Source organism: Nuphar pumila, chromosome 1 (genome assembly GCF_984573655.1).
Source record: "Nuphar pumila chromosome 1, dmNupPumi1.hap1.1, whole genome shotgun sequence".
NCBI lineage: Eukaryota > Viridiplantae > Streptophyta > Magnoliopsida > Nymphaeales > Nymphaeaceae > Nuphar > Nuphar pumila.
In genome coordinates, this window is record NC_143249.1 from 16,447,297 (window position 1) to 16,461,134 (window position 13,838).

At 42.9% G+C, this 13,838-nt stretch overlaps 2 pseudogenes across 2 annotated transcripts; both read right to left on the reverse strand.

Annotated features, from left to right (window-relative positions):
• Window positions 1–664: 664 nt before the first annotated feature.
• On the reverse strand, window positions 665–2,635 carry LOC149848134 (putative long-chain-alcohol O-fatty-acyltransferase 5 pseudogene; annotated as a pseudogene). Its single transcript, XR_016432615.1, has one exon. The product of XR_016432615.1 is annotated as a putative long-chain-alcohol O-fatty-acyltransferase 5 pseudogene (transcript).
• A 1,651-nt stretch (window positions 2,636–4,286) lies between these two features.
• On the reverse strand, window positions 4,287–5,570 carry LOC149848135 (putative long-chain-alcohol O-fatty-acyltransferase 5 pseudogene; annotated as a pseudogene). The gene has a single exon (XR_016432618.1). The product of XR_016432618.1 is annotated as a putative long-chain-alcohol O-fatty-acyltransferase 5 pseudogene (transcript).
• Window positions 5,571–13,838: the final 8,268 nt, after the last annotated feature.

The following is a 13,838-nucleotide window of genomic DNA, read 5'->3' on the forward strand; positions in this document are numbered from 1 at the left end:
ATTACGATGACTATTAGGTCATTATTATAGCTTATAACAATGGCTTCATGCTTTCCATTATAGGATATAATAGAATTTAATTGTTGTTATACCGACCACTATAAAGTTATCGTTAAAGGATAGTCACTATTAATGGGTCATCACCATTATAAGATAAGTCGCCGTTATTTGGATGTATCCTTTAACAACAACTTTTAATTATCGCCATTATTATTGAACATAGGCCAAATTTAGAAGTGACCACTTTTTGTGGTCATAACCCTGCTATTGACCCTCATCCTTGTAGTAGAAGCAAAAAAGTAAGTGTAAAGAAATAGTGGAGAATGACGTATCAAACTTTATCCAATATCCAACCGAATCCGATGCCATTTAGATCGATTTGTTAAGCAAAACCTATATCGGACTATAACCCGATGCCTGACAACATGGTTTTGTCTTTTTGCTACGAAACCTGATAAATATCTGGATTTGATGAATATCCTAACCGAATTATATGTAAAAAAGTTGGATTCGGTATGAACTTTTCACCAACTGAATCTGAAGCCAAATCCAAACTATTGATCCAACATGCGATTAGTCAATCGGGCTCTAGCATCGGTCACAACCGACTCAAATTCCAACAGTTTGCATCGATAAGGTAAAACCGAATAGAGGACAAAAAATGAACCAAGAAAAAAACTCATCGTATGTAAAATTTACAAGGAAAATCCAATTAAACAAAATACCATTCTTCTAATATGAAAATTGCATCTCAGCTCAATTACACATCTTGGTAGGTACCATGAGTTATGACCACACGCTGGCAAGCCTCACTGCATCTGTGCCAACCAATTCTTTCAATCACACCTAGGTGGTATCCCATGTGATAAGCGGGGTCCTGTGCCAAGCTGAAGGCCCAGGTTCGAACCCCTCTGCCACACGAGGCTTAAGAGATATCTGGTAGGGTCTGCTTAACCCCAGCCAGAATATAAAAAAAGAAATTTCTTCAACCGAGTAGAAAGAGAAAAGATGGGCATGGTCGAGAGCCCAGTCTAGTCAAACCTGAAAAGGACGCGGCAGCAAATCTAGGGCGGAGCTGACCTCAGCGACGACCCTCGCGTCAAACCCGCCCCTCATCGCGGGCGGAAAAAAGAGCCAGAGCCCGGTAGCAAAGAGCACGGTCAAAGTCAACAGAATCCTCAGGACACGCGGTAATCGCCCAGCGAACACCCAACCGAGCCAGGCCTCCCCGGCGGTGAGGAGTCCGTGCAGCGCAAAGAACGCGGTCCACTCCCATGTCGGAGGCTCGACGGTCAGGTAGTAAAGCATGAGCTCGTGCATAAGCCCGGACACCAAAAAGGTCGCGAAAACGGCGACCAGGCGCGCCGGGCTCCGGCCCAGCGAGCCCGAGAAAGCCGAGCGGACGGGCAGGTAGACGGCCGGCCGGAGGACGCTGGTGACGATGAGGTTCCACCGGCGGCCCCAGAAGTCGCCGAGCGAGGCCGCGAGGTAGGGCCGATCGAACTGCGGCTCGAGCTCGGCGCCCCCTACGCAGAGGCGCGCGGGGATGGTCGCCGTAGCGAGGAGCGCGTCGAGCAACAACAGCATCAAGACGGTGTAGAGAGCGGGGAGCACCGCCTCGTGCTGCCGTACGCGTTCGCTAGAAGAGGCCGCGACGATGGGGGCCATCAGCGACAACCTGACCGCAACTCTCAGTAAGGTTTTGGGCAGAAAGGAATACTGGTGGTTTTGGTGTTGGATCTTGGTGTCTGAGTGCTTGGCTTTGACGGGGAGGGCGGCGAAGGCGAGGAAGGAGAGGAGGGAGCGCACGTGGAGGACGAGGGGCCCCGAGTCGAAGCACAGGAGGAGGAGCTTGAAGTTGCAGATCCAGGCGAGGAAGAAGGCGTGGATGTCCCGCAGGGCCAAGGAGGAGAACTGCCAGGGGAGGATCAGGAAAAGGTAGACGATGGGGAGGGCGGCTATGAGCCTGGGCAAGCTTTTTGGGAGTCTGGAGACGATGGCGTGGATGTAGACGAGGGATGCGATGGCCGATAGCCATACCCTCACAAAAGCCTTGAGCTCGCTCATTCTCTCTCTGTATTAGGGAATCTGCATCCGATAATAATTGGATATGGTTTTGGCTTACCAAATGCAAGCAAACATAATCTAATTTGGTTGGATATTGGATAAAATCCAATTGATTGACATCCCTACGTTTTCATGATAGACAAAATAAACAGTCGAGAAAAAAGTTGGTGGGTTGGCAACTTGCTCGCACTCAAAAAGAGATAACTGGATGGCATAACCCAAGGATTCTGAGTTCGAATCCCATATGGGTGGGCAATAGGCTGGCTTGGCCTGGCCTGAGCTGAAAATTGACTATGTCAATCAAGCCATTGACCTGATTGGGCCCAGTCAAGCTCAGTCCATCAACTAGCCAAGCTGAGCATAAGCCAAGTTTGAGCTGGTCTAGTCCTACCTCCAAAAGCTGGCCCGTGGCTCACTATTTATGCCTAGTTCAGTGCCGAGTTATATATCCTAGTAATTCGACCATGGTTTGCCTCTTCAGAAGCTCTAAAGCTATGTTACAACTGAGCCCATGTGGTAAGCGGGGTCCTGTGTCAAGCTGAAGCCCCGATCGAATCCCTCTGCCTGACCCCAACTTAAGGACGCGTGATTCAAATTCCACTTGAAAGTTCATTTTTTTTTAAAGAGTGGGACACGAGGGCACAGAATCTTTTAATTTTTTAATCAATACAAAACTATTTTGTAAATATAATAAAATATCATTTAAAAATATTAAAATAATACCGTATGAGTCAGTGTCCGAGTTGGCATGTCAGTTCTTGTCACTAAGGACATGCAGCTAAAATGGCATGTCCTATTACATAGCTCTCAAGTGGGTTACTGAAGTTTTAAATGGACACTTAAAAACGTGTTTTAAGGTGCTAGCTAGATCTCAGACCTGTACGTACGTAACGAAAATGGCATGTGCCTGTGACGTAGCTCTGAAGTGGGTTATTGAAGTTTTAATTAGATACTCTTAAAAAAGTGTCTTTACGTGCTAGATCTCAAACCTTCAAAATCCTACTTTAGGCCTCTCTTTTTTTTTTTTTCTTCAACAGAGTTGAGGGAATTGAAGCCCTCGCTTATAACGAAGTTAAAAAAGGATCTAAGCCTATGGCGCCATACATACAATACGATCACCCAGTAGGGGAACAAAACTCAGCAGCGGACAAACGGACACACAGGGATTACAGTCTGAAATGTAACGACGAGAATAACAAGAACCCAAAAGACGATAACAGGAGCCAACCCTTACTTAACCTGAAGCAATCTGTTTAAGCCACACCCTTTCTTCTTCTATTGTGGTGGTGATCAAAGAATTTTTAGAGAATCCTACTCCAGTTTGGAGACTCTGCTGGAACACATTAGACGAGTGATCTCGGTCGGACAGGGTACGTAAAGCATAAATGGCCGAAATTAAGAGTGGCCTGGATTGAGAAACAGAGTTATGGTGTAAACATTATTCTATCTATTCTGTTTCAGGCCACTGTTTTAGCTGGTTTTGGTTTTTTATGGTTCGGGCAGAGGGTGTGACATCTCATCACCCCCCTTTACTCTCGTTTGATGTCCTTTTTGTTTGTTGTTTCTGTTTTACAGTCATTTAGTTTTTCTGTAAACTGTTCTGATATGTTAATGTGCTAATAAGATTATATTTCTGTAAAACAAAAATAGGAGCTTAATATCGATTATAAATAATGCCAAACTCTGAAAATAAAAAGAATATATCCACGCCAACCAAACATTATATTATATTTAAAATAAGTTTTTGAGTATTATTCTAGGATTTAGTTCAATATGACAATTTTCAGGACAAAAGCACGACAGGACGTATAAATGATTACTAAAATGTAATGCATATCTAAATTTTTCAACATCTTTAAATTTTTAATTGAATATATAATATTTTATCAATTAAAAACTTTCAGATCGATTTGCATATGAAGTTGGTTCAGGTATATAGTCGGCTTGGGTACGGGTCAGTTTGATTTTAAATATGGAGAACCATTTGTGTCTGTGTACATATTCGTTAGGAATCAGGTCTTTATTTACAATACCCAAAACCCAAACTGTTTCTACCGTGTATCTATATTTTGTACCTGACCCAAACCCATGGGTCCACCAATATCAGTTTGGATCGGGTATAATTAGTTTGGGTCAGGTATACCCAACCCAGTTTTAAAGTTATTTTTTAGAAATAACACTTTTTTAAACGAGCAAGCTTTAGATTGGCTCACCTAAATTCAAAAGATCATTGATTATGATGCCAATACCGACACAAGTCACCGAGAAAAGGAACATAAACAGGAAAGCAGCAGAAGCTGCCTCTTTTATGTGATCGGTCTCAATGACATATATGAGCTAGGTGTATCAAAGAGATCGTTTGATCCCAGTTTAGAGCAGACTAACGGTTCCGTTGGCGGCCGTCTCGATCAGGCGATGGGCCACAAACCTGGCTCCCCTATCGAACTCATAGGTGATCTTAAGGTCAAGCTCGTTCCTTATCACGGGAGGAAAGAAGAGCCATATGGCCGTGGGAAAGAACACTGTCCATGTCAACGCCACCTTGAGGGCATTGGGCAATTTGCCCACGAGCCCAGGCCCGAGCCCACGCTCGAGACAATCCTCCCCAACCGTGAGGAAGCCGTGCAGCAAGAAGAACCCGGTCCACTCCCAAGTGGGTCGCTGTTCGATCGCGTAGTAGAGCAGCAGCTCATGCATGAGCCCAGAGACCAGGAAGGTAGCCACCATCCCCATGGCTCGAGCTGCCCGGTCGCCCATGACCGCCGAGAACGCCGAATGCACCGGCGAGTACACAGCGACGCGGAGCGTGCTCGATACAGCAAGGTTCCACCGGCGGCCCCAGAAGTCCCGGAGCGATGTGGACACGAACGGCCGGTTGAACTGCGGCTGTAGCTCGGCGCCGAGCCAGAGCCGAGCCAAAATGGCGGCGGCGACGAAGAGCGCATCTACAGTGACCATCAAGTGTATACCGTACACTAAAGGGAGCATGATGGGGTAAGGCAACTCTTCCCTATGAACATAGAACATGAAGCACAAGAGCATGACCACAGACTCGACCGCGAGATTCAGTAAGGTTCGGGGTAAGTTGGCCGGTGGGGGCAGTTTTCGGCTCGAGCTCGACGGCTTCGCTTTGATGGGGAGCGCGGCGAAGGCGAGGAAGTGGGGAAGGGAGTGGCGGTGGACGACGAGGGGGCCGGCGTCAAAGCAGAAGAGTATGAGCCGGAAGTTGCAGAGCCAAGCGAGGTAGCAGCCATTGATCATGCGCAGGGAGATGGAAGAGAACAGCCATGGGAGTTTCAGGAAGAGGTAAAAGATGGGCAGTGTGGCGACGAGTCGCGGGGTAGCTTTCGGCAGTCTGGCGACGACTGAGTAAACGTAGACCAAGGAAGCGAGGGCCCAGATCCACACTCTTGCCAAGCTCTCGAGCTCGCTCATGTTGTATGCTTTGAAGGATGAAGATGGCTGAATTTTTTGTGGATAGACGTCGCTGGTTGGTGGGTTATATAGGGTGATCGGAAAGATACAGATGCACATTTTCTATCAAATGCATTATAAAGATGGGGAGGGTGGTGTATGTTCAACCCCGAATGATTCACTGAGTCCCACGTCAGTGTTCGGGGGGTTTGAATGAGCACCACGTATACAAGCACATGGGGCTTGTATTCCCGTGTATATTGACATCAATGGTTGCATAGACTTAAGTACCCTTTCTTGCTATTCTTTTCGTAAAACAATGATTAGAAAAAATGATAAAAATGCCCTTCATTCAAAAAAAAAAAAATAAATGGTTCAAAAAAAAACAAATATGTCCTGCATCCATAAAGTTGAGGATGATGTTGACTCTTCAAAGTCTACACAGCGAAATGAACCTTAATCGTTTTGTGGATGACGATCCGGCGAAACGATGGTAAGCCGGCGATCCGATGATAATCTGGCGAAACAAACCTAACCCATCAAAATTGTCTGTTTGAACTTTTCATCGTCATCTTCTTCTTCTTCGTAAAACACTGTAACCCCCCCCTCTCTCTATAGAGAATAAATCAAGGGAGACAAAGAGTTTCCCCTAGAGAAGGCCTTGAACATCAACCCTCTCACTCTCTCTTCCTTCTCTTTCTACTTCTGTGCACATCCAGCAGACGATCCTACATTGCTCCATCAAACAGTGATTGACCTGCACACTGACTGTAGCATCGTTCAACTTGATTCGTTGTGGAGCTTGATTCAGAGTTTTTGCTCTTACAGAAGGGGGGTTTAGAAGCTTCTCCCAGCTTGAATAGCATCGTTGAACTTGATTCGTTGTGGAACCTGATTTAGAGTTTTTGCCCTTAAAGAAGGGGGGTCCGGGGGCTCCCCCCCGGCGCGAGTCCCGTTACGCGGTCAGCGGGCGAGGGTCTATGGGGGGCCGCCCCTGGCGGGGGGCTCGGGAGACAACGCCCCCCGTACCAAAAATTTTTGGAGCCTTGTATAATTTTTTTATTTTCTTTCCCTCTTTTAACTATCGAAAAAGAGCAATAAAGCGTTTTGTTTAATCGTGGGGCTCATGTTTCCTTCAATTGTTTCTTGCTCGAGGTTTTCGTAACACCCCTTCCCACGATTTTTTTTTTCTGTTTCATTCCCACGATTTTTTCAATGACTCCCCTACAGTGATTTTTAGTGTTATGGGGTCTCCAACGAGCCCCACAACGATTTATAGTGTTGTCTGGTCTTTCAACAACGATTTGTAGTATTGTCGGGCTTTCCTACAACGATTTATAGTATTTTCGGGTCTCCAACGAGCCCCACAACGATTTATACTGTTATTCGGCCTTTTAACAATGATTCGTAGTATTGTCGAGCTTTACTACAGCGATTTGTAGTATTTTCGGGTCTCCAATGAGCCCCACAATGATTTATAGTGTTATCCAGCCTTTCAACAGCGATTTGTAGTGTCTTCCGCAATTTATAGTATTTTTGGGTCTTCAATTAGCCCCACAACGATTTATAGTGTTGTTGGATCTCACTATAGTGATTTGTAGTGTCTTCTGTAAATCACTATATCGATTTATAATGTTATTCAGTAAGCAAATCGTTGTAAATTGCTACTCGAATTAGGACCAACTTGTTAGAGTCATATCTCTCTAACCGGAGGTCATATTCCAAATCCGTAAAAAGTGGTGTCTTTGTTATTGTGTCTAGTTTATTCCTGTAAATTTTCAGCAATTTCTATTGTCATTTTGTTCTCCATTTTAACTAAAAACCAGACCCCTATTATTCTATATTATTTGAGTTGCACAACACTATAAAAGTGTAGGCACTGGGAATGTACATGGAAGTACACTTGACTATGTTTCAATATAAGGAATTCAGTTTAATAATGAGGAAGTTGCATATAAATTATACAATGATTATGTCTTAAAAGTTGGCTTTAGTGTTAGAAGGTTTTCTTGGTAAAAAAATATATAGGGTGTCGTGGTGAAAAAGACATATGTTTGTTCCAAGCAAGGTTGGAAGAAATCAATGAGAAATCCAACAAAGAGTATACTAGAATCAAGATGTGGATGTCAAGCGAGAATGATGTTGTGCAACTCAAATAACACTAAATCAAGCTCCACAACGAATCAAGTTGAACGATGCTATCCACGCTGGGAGGAGCCCTCAAACCCCCCTCCTGTAAGGGCAAAAACTCTAAATCAGGCTCCACAACGTATCAAGTTGAACGATGCTACTCACGCTGAGAGGAGCCCCCAAACCCCCTCCTGTAAGGGCGAAAACTCTAAATTAGGATCCACAATGAATCAAGTTGAACGATGCTATCCACGTTGGGAGGAGCCCCCAAACTCTCCTCCTATAAGGGCAAAAACTCTGAATCAAGCTTCACAACTCATCAAGTTGAATGATGCTACCCACACTGGGAGGAACCCTCAAACCCCCCTTTTGTAAGGGTAAAAACTCTGAATCAGGTTCCACAACTCTTCAAGTTGAATGATGCTACCCACGCTGGGAGGAGCCCCGAGACCCCTCTCCTGTAAGGGTAAAAACTCTGAATCAGGATCCACAACTCATTTAGTTGAATGATGCTACCCACGCTGGGAGGAGCCTCCAAACCCTTTTCCTGTAAGGGTAAAAACTCTGAATCAGGCTACACAACAGTCAATGTGCAGGTCAGTCAGTGCTTGATGGAGCAATGTAGGATCTTTTGCTGGATGTGCATAGAAGCAGAAAGAGAAGGGAGAGAGAGTGAGAGGGTTGATGTTCATGACCTCCTCCAGGAGAGATTTTTTTCTCGAATAATCCTGCAGTGCAGAGATTGGGTCTAAAATAATCATCTTCGGGGCACTTAAGTCTTTACAATCACTCTTTTTCTAGAATCGTTATTTTTTTGGCACCAATGGAAAAGAGGGTACTTAAGTTTTTTGCAATCGCATCAAACTCCAATGCTAATTAATGTTGACAAACATGGGGATACAAAACACACAATCTTAAATACGTAGTGCTTTTTGGGACCCCCGAGCATGAGATGCCCTATTGGGACGGAACATATAACCTGCTTCGATGCAGATGCATGAATCTTTATAAGGAAAGAGAGTAGAAAAGTACTTAAAAACTATATTAAGTGACAAGTTGTATATGTTATGTTAATTGGGCAGGCTGATTACGATGAGTGCAATGAATTGCCTCAAAGAGTTCCCTCACCAGCTCTTTTCAACTCCTTTAAGACGCCAAAGATCAGTAATTATTTCATGATAGAGATGATCAATTGCTTCCTTTCTTTTTACCAACGGGGTCTCCACTTGTCTGGTCGGAGTTGCAAGTATAAAACCCAATGGTACGGTTGTATGAATCTGCCAAACCCCAATAAAAAAATTTGCTTCATTTCTTTTGGCCTCTACGAGGCATTTATGGAATGATGTAGACCACTTGTGGTTGTACGTAGCCCAGAGAGAGCTCATATTACCGTCACCGATTGTCATCGTTCATTGCTTCCATACGCAAAATGCACGGAAAGATCAGGTGCAACTTGATTTGCACACTTAGTGTTGGTGTCATAGTCCCTAGAGCTGGCAAATGAACTGAGCAGCTTGCAGATCGGCTCGCCCCAAGTTCCTTCGATCATGTTCATCAAATGAACTCAGCGAGATGAGCTGTGAGCAGCTCGTGTGAAACAAATGAGCCGAGTATGACCAATGAGTGTTCGGCTCGGCGTGGCTCATCTAGGCTCATAGAAAGAGAATATATATTTATATTTATATATTTGTCTAGTGCCAAGCTGAAGGCCCAGGTTCAAATCCCTCTGCCACATGTGTCTTAAGAGATGTGCGGTAGGGATCTGCCTAACCCCTGCTTGCCTTTCAATATATATGTATATATATAAATAATAATTCATATTTTACATGTATATTTTTCATAGATCATTCTTTTTATATGTTGCACTTAAAATATAATTAACATAAAAAATATATTTTCTAATATATACGAACTCACCTGAGCAAAACACGCTCAACACATTTAAGCTAAACAAGCTGCTTGTGGCTTGGCTTGCCAAAAGGCTCGTAACGAACCGAAGAGCAGAGTCATGAGCTATTCGGTTCACAGGGCTGTTCAGTTCCACTCATCCACTATGTCATTCCCCATCTTCACTAAATGAATGATGTAGATCACAAGTCCAGTCCCATCCTTATCAAAACAACTTGCATCTATGAAATCCTTAGGGGGGGGGTATGAAGATAGGGGTACACTTTGCTTTTAATGTTAGCACCGTCTCACTTACCACTGTAGCCATCGACATTATGGTTGCCAATTTTTAAATTACTTTTAAAAACTGGGACCAACTTCCCAGGATATTGGCTTACCATAAATTCTCTTTTGTTTCAAGGGAAAAAAAAAACAGAGAAAATAAATTACTTATCATAAAATAGGCTTAACAAGCTGAACACAGAACAGGTGTTTGGCTCAGTTTGGATCGTATAGGCTTGTTAAATAATAACCAACATATTTTATATCACATAATGTGGTGTAAATCACAATCACACTGCTTTATCAAAATTGGTGAAACATGAGAAAAGCTTTGAATCTTACTAAAGTTGGTCACAAGATTGACCTTGTGAACAATAATTACAGCTTCTATTTTCTTCATAGTTTAAAAACTGGCTGGGTTGACCCGGTGACTTGGTTGATTCCGCCCGGATGGCAAAGTCACCAGGTCAAAAACCCGGTTTAATTTGGCTTTAACAAAACTGGGCCAAGCCATGGGCGAGTCATGCATATATATATATATATATTATGAAATATAATATAAATATTATGTATATTATCTATAAAAATATGATTATATATTTAAATATATTATAAAAAATATCATATAATATATTGGTAAAATACTATAAAATATAGATAATAATCATAATATATACATATATTTTTATATTTTATATAAAATATAAAGTGAACATGACCTAGCTGAGTCACGAGTCACTCAAGAAGGCGAGCCGAGTGACGAGTCACCGGGTTTTAAAACCATGATTTTCTTAGCTGTGATTGTTCGTCTCCACCTACAACCAATGCAAACATGCCGTGAATGTCATACTTTATATAAGTGACAAATTTTGGCCGGGGCCGGTCCGGGCCTGGCCGGTATGCAACTTCAAAGAGTGGCATACAAAGTCATTTGTTGGTTCACTTTTTTTTTTCTGTAGACTGGCAAACAAACTAAAATTCTTGCAACTCAGCTGGGTTAAGGTGTGTTTGGACGTCACTTGAAAACCTAAGATATGATTCACATGAGTTTCGATTAAAGCCACAGCTTTTCATAAATGAAGGTTTAGCAAAACACGGGTATTCATTTACTTGAATGACACAAGTATAAAAAATGATTAGTGAAGTCGCCAGAGCAGTGTAGTGCGCGATAAATTGTACAAAATCTCCGAGGACTCACGATAAATTGACACAAGTATATGATTTCATCGACCCGATTACTTTGAAAATCACGATAAAATTGAACGAATAAGTGCGACTCAGTGTTGGAGAGAGAGAGAGAGCATGGCGTAAATGAAGAAAAAATTAAGACAGTAACAAATTTACAGTTTCATCAAGAAAAAACGTATAAACAAATATGAAGTCTTTAAAAAATCAATATATATATATATATAACGAGATTTGGTAACATATTAAAAATATATTAGTAAAGTCACCAGAGCAGTGCAGTACGCGATAAGGATCAATAAAAAATATTATGTGTCAATCATTATATGACACATGTTAGAACCATTAAAATAATATTTAAAAATATTTTTTGGTATTTTTCTTTATGTTTATTAAAAATTAGCCGAGTGCAGCGTATCCAAATTCGATACTGATAACATTGCTAAAAACAGCCAAAAATAGTAATAAAAAGGACAAAACGACATCATTATGGCGACCCAGAATATGGAAAAAAGACTGAGACAACACCATGCACATTGAATGGTACCATCAAATGGATTTTCCACCACTATCCATTCAAGACATCAACCGACAATGATTACTCAAACAGTGTGGGCAAACTTGGATCCGCCTTTGTGTTGCTCAAGCAGTGCAAAAGAACTAAGTTTTATCTTGTTATAATATTTTTACAGTTTGGTTTTTAACCTCCGTTGTGGCGTCTTCTTGGTGGCATTCCAACGTATCCAGAAGGAATTGTTGGATTAAATAGAGGAAGGCTTAGGGAGGAAGTCTCATCGTGTGTATTGGCCTCATCCATCAAGATCTCGCATATCGTGGAATTCCACCACGCTGGCAGTCAAGGCCGATTATTGAGTTCCAATAATGCATATCGCATATCACTGTCCAGCGGTTATTCCATACCACTGCATATCATGAAATTCCCATATTGGGAAGCCACATATTGTGAAGCCGGCGTTATCCTGCTTATCTCTTTGGTTGATTGCTGTAACTTTGCTATTTTTTACATATATCACTTGTAACTTTTATATATACCGCACATCCCTCGTTTGAAGAAAATAACAATAATTCTTGAATTCTTTTTCTTGTTTCACATGGTATCAGAGCGGTAACACTACATGAAAAATGTGGATTAGCGACAGACACTATCCGTCGCTAAACTATTTAACGACGGATTGACGACAGATTGACGATGGATAGCATCCGTCGCATAATCCTAATCGCTAATTTGCGACAGATTAGCGATGGACATGATCTGTCACGAGTACATCGTTATTTTAAATTAGCGACAAATATTATCCATCGCGAGTACATTGTTATTTTAAATTAGCGATAGATATTATCCATCGTGAGTTCATCGCTATTTTAACTTAGCGACAAATAATATACTTTGCTAAATTAAAAAAAAAAAAATTGCTCCCTGCCAGGCAGTATTCCGGCAACAATAGGTCAGACTTGTACCGCACCACACATGCATTGCACCTGAGCGGCCCAGCCCGCCACTGCGTGGTCTTTTGCACAGAACCGACATGCTCTCCGGCGTGCTCTCTGGCACGCTCTCCGACTGAGGCGGCGATCAGCGAGGTGATTGTCCAGACGACGCCCAACTTCAATCCGTCGTTCATGTAAAATGACTCTGAGATGCCTCCTTGGTCCTTAGGGCTGCAATTGGGGTCCCTCTCGGCTTCAATGGCGGGATAGATGGGGAGATCGTAGCCAGCAGCGGGCCACCGACGGAAGGAGGGGGCGACGAGGATGGCGCAACTCTCGAGTGAGCTCCTGAACTCGGCCTTCCACTTGAGGAGGGCGCTGTCGTCGATGCCGAGCTTGCTGCCGGGGAGCTCGATGCAGAGCCGACAGAGCTCCTTGAAGGAGCGAAGGACCTCGTAGGGGGAGTGGTGGGAAACCTCTGCGAGGATGACGCGCTTGGGTCCGATCATCTGCTGGATGGCCTGGATTGACCAGAGGATGCTGCCAAGGAGCAGCTTGGCGAGGGGAGAGGGAAAATTTTGAACAAGAAGTCATCATCGTTCGAGAAGTCATCAGTTTAAATTTCGAACGAGGAGAAAGGGAAAATTTTGTGCCTCGGTTTAAATCGAAAATTAGCGAGGGAATTGTTTCGTCGCTAATCTATCGCTAATTAGTGATGGATTAGAGACAAAAAAAATCCCTCGCTATTCTCTCGCTAATTAGCGACAGATTAGCTACAGAATAATTCCCTAGCTAATTAGCAATTTTTCTTGTAGTGTTTGGCGATAGAATTTTTTTTTTGCTAATTCATCACTCATTAGCGATGAAATTACGAGGGAGATATTTTCGTCGCTAATTTTGCAAATATTTTGAATGTTAGCGACATATAGTTTTCTCTCGCTAATCCGTCGCACATTTGCGACAGAAAAAATCCATCGCAAATGTCCGTCGCTAATCCACATTTTTCTTGTAGTGTAAAGGTAATCTTGTTTTCATTCTTCTACCATGGTCGCCGATCAAGCTCAAGTAGCAGACCATGTTTCTTGTGCTCATTCGGATTCATGCTCCGAAGCACGAGCTAATGCCTTGTCGCCAATATCTGTTGCATCATTCCGACAATCCTGAAATCGTGCTCATTACATCGGTGTTCACGGGTAATAATTACTCGACCTGAAGACGTGCTATGCGGATGGCCTTGAGTGCCAAACACAAATTTGTGTTTGTCGATGGTTTTCTTTCAAAGCCAGCGAGTTTGTCGATCGACTTTCAATCTTGGTGCCGATGCAATGACATGCTTTTGTCTTGGCTTCTTAATGCCCTCTCTAAAGACATCGCCAATAGTGTCATTTATGTAGACACAACTCGAGATGCTTGGGTCAACTTAG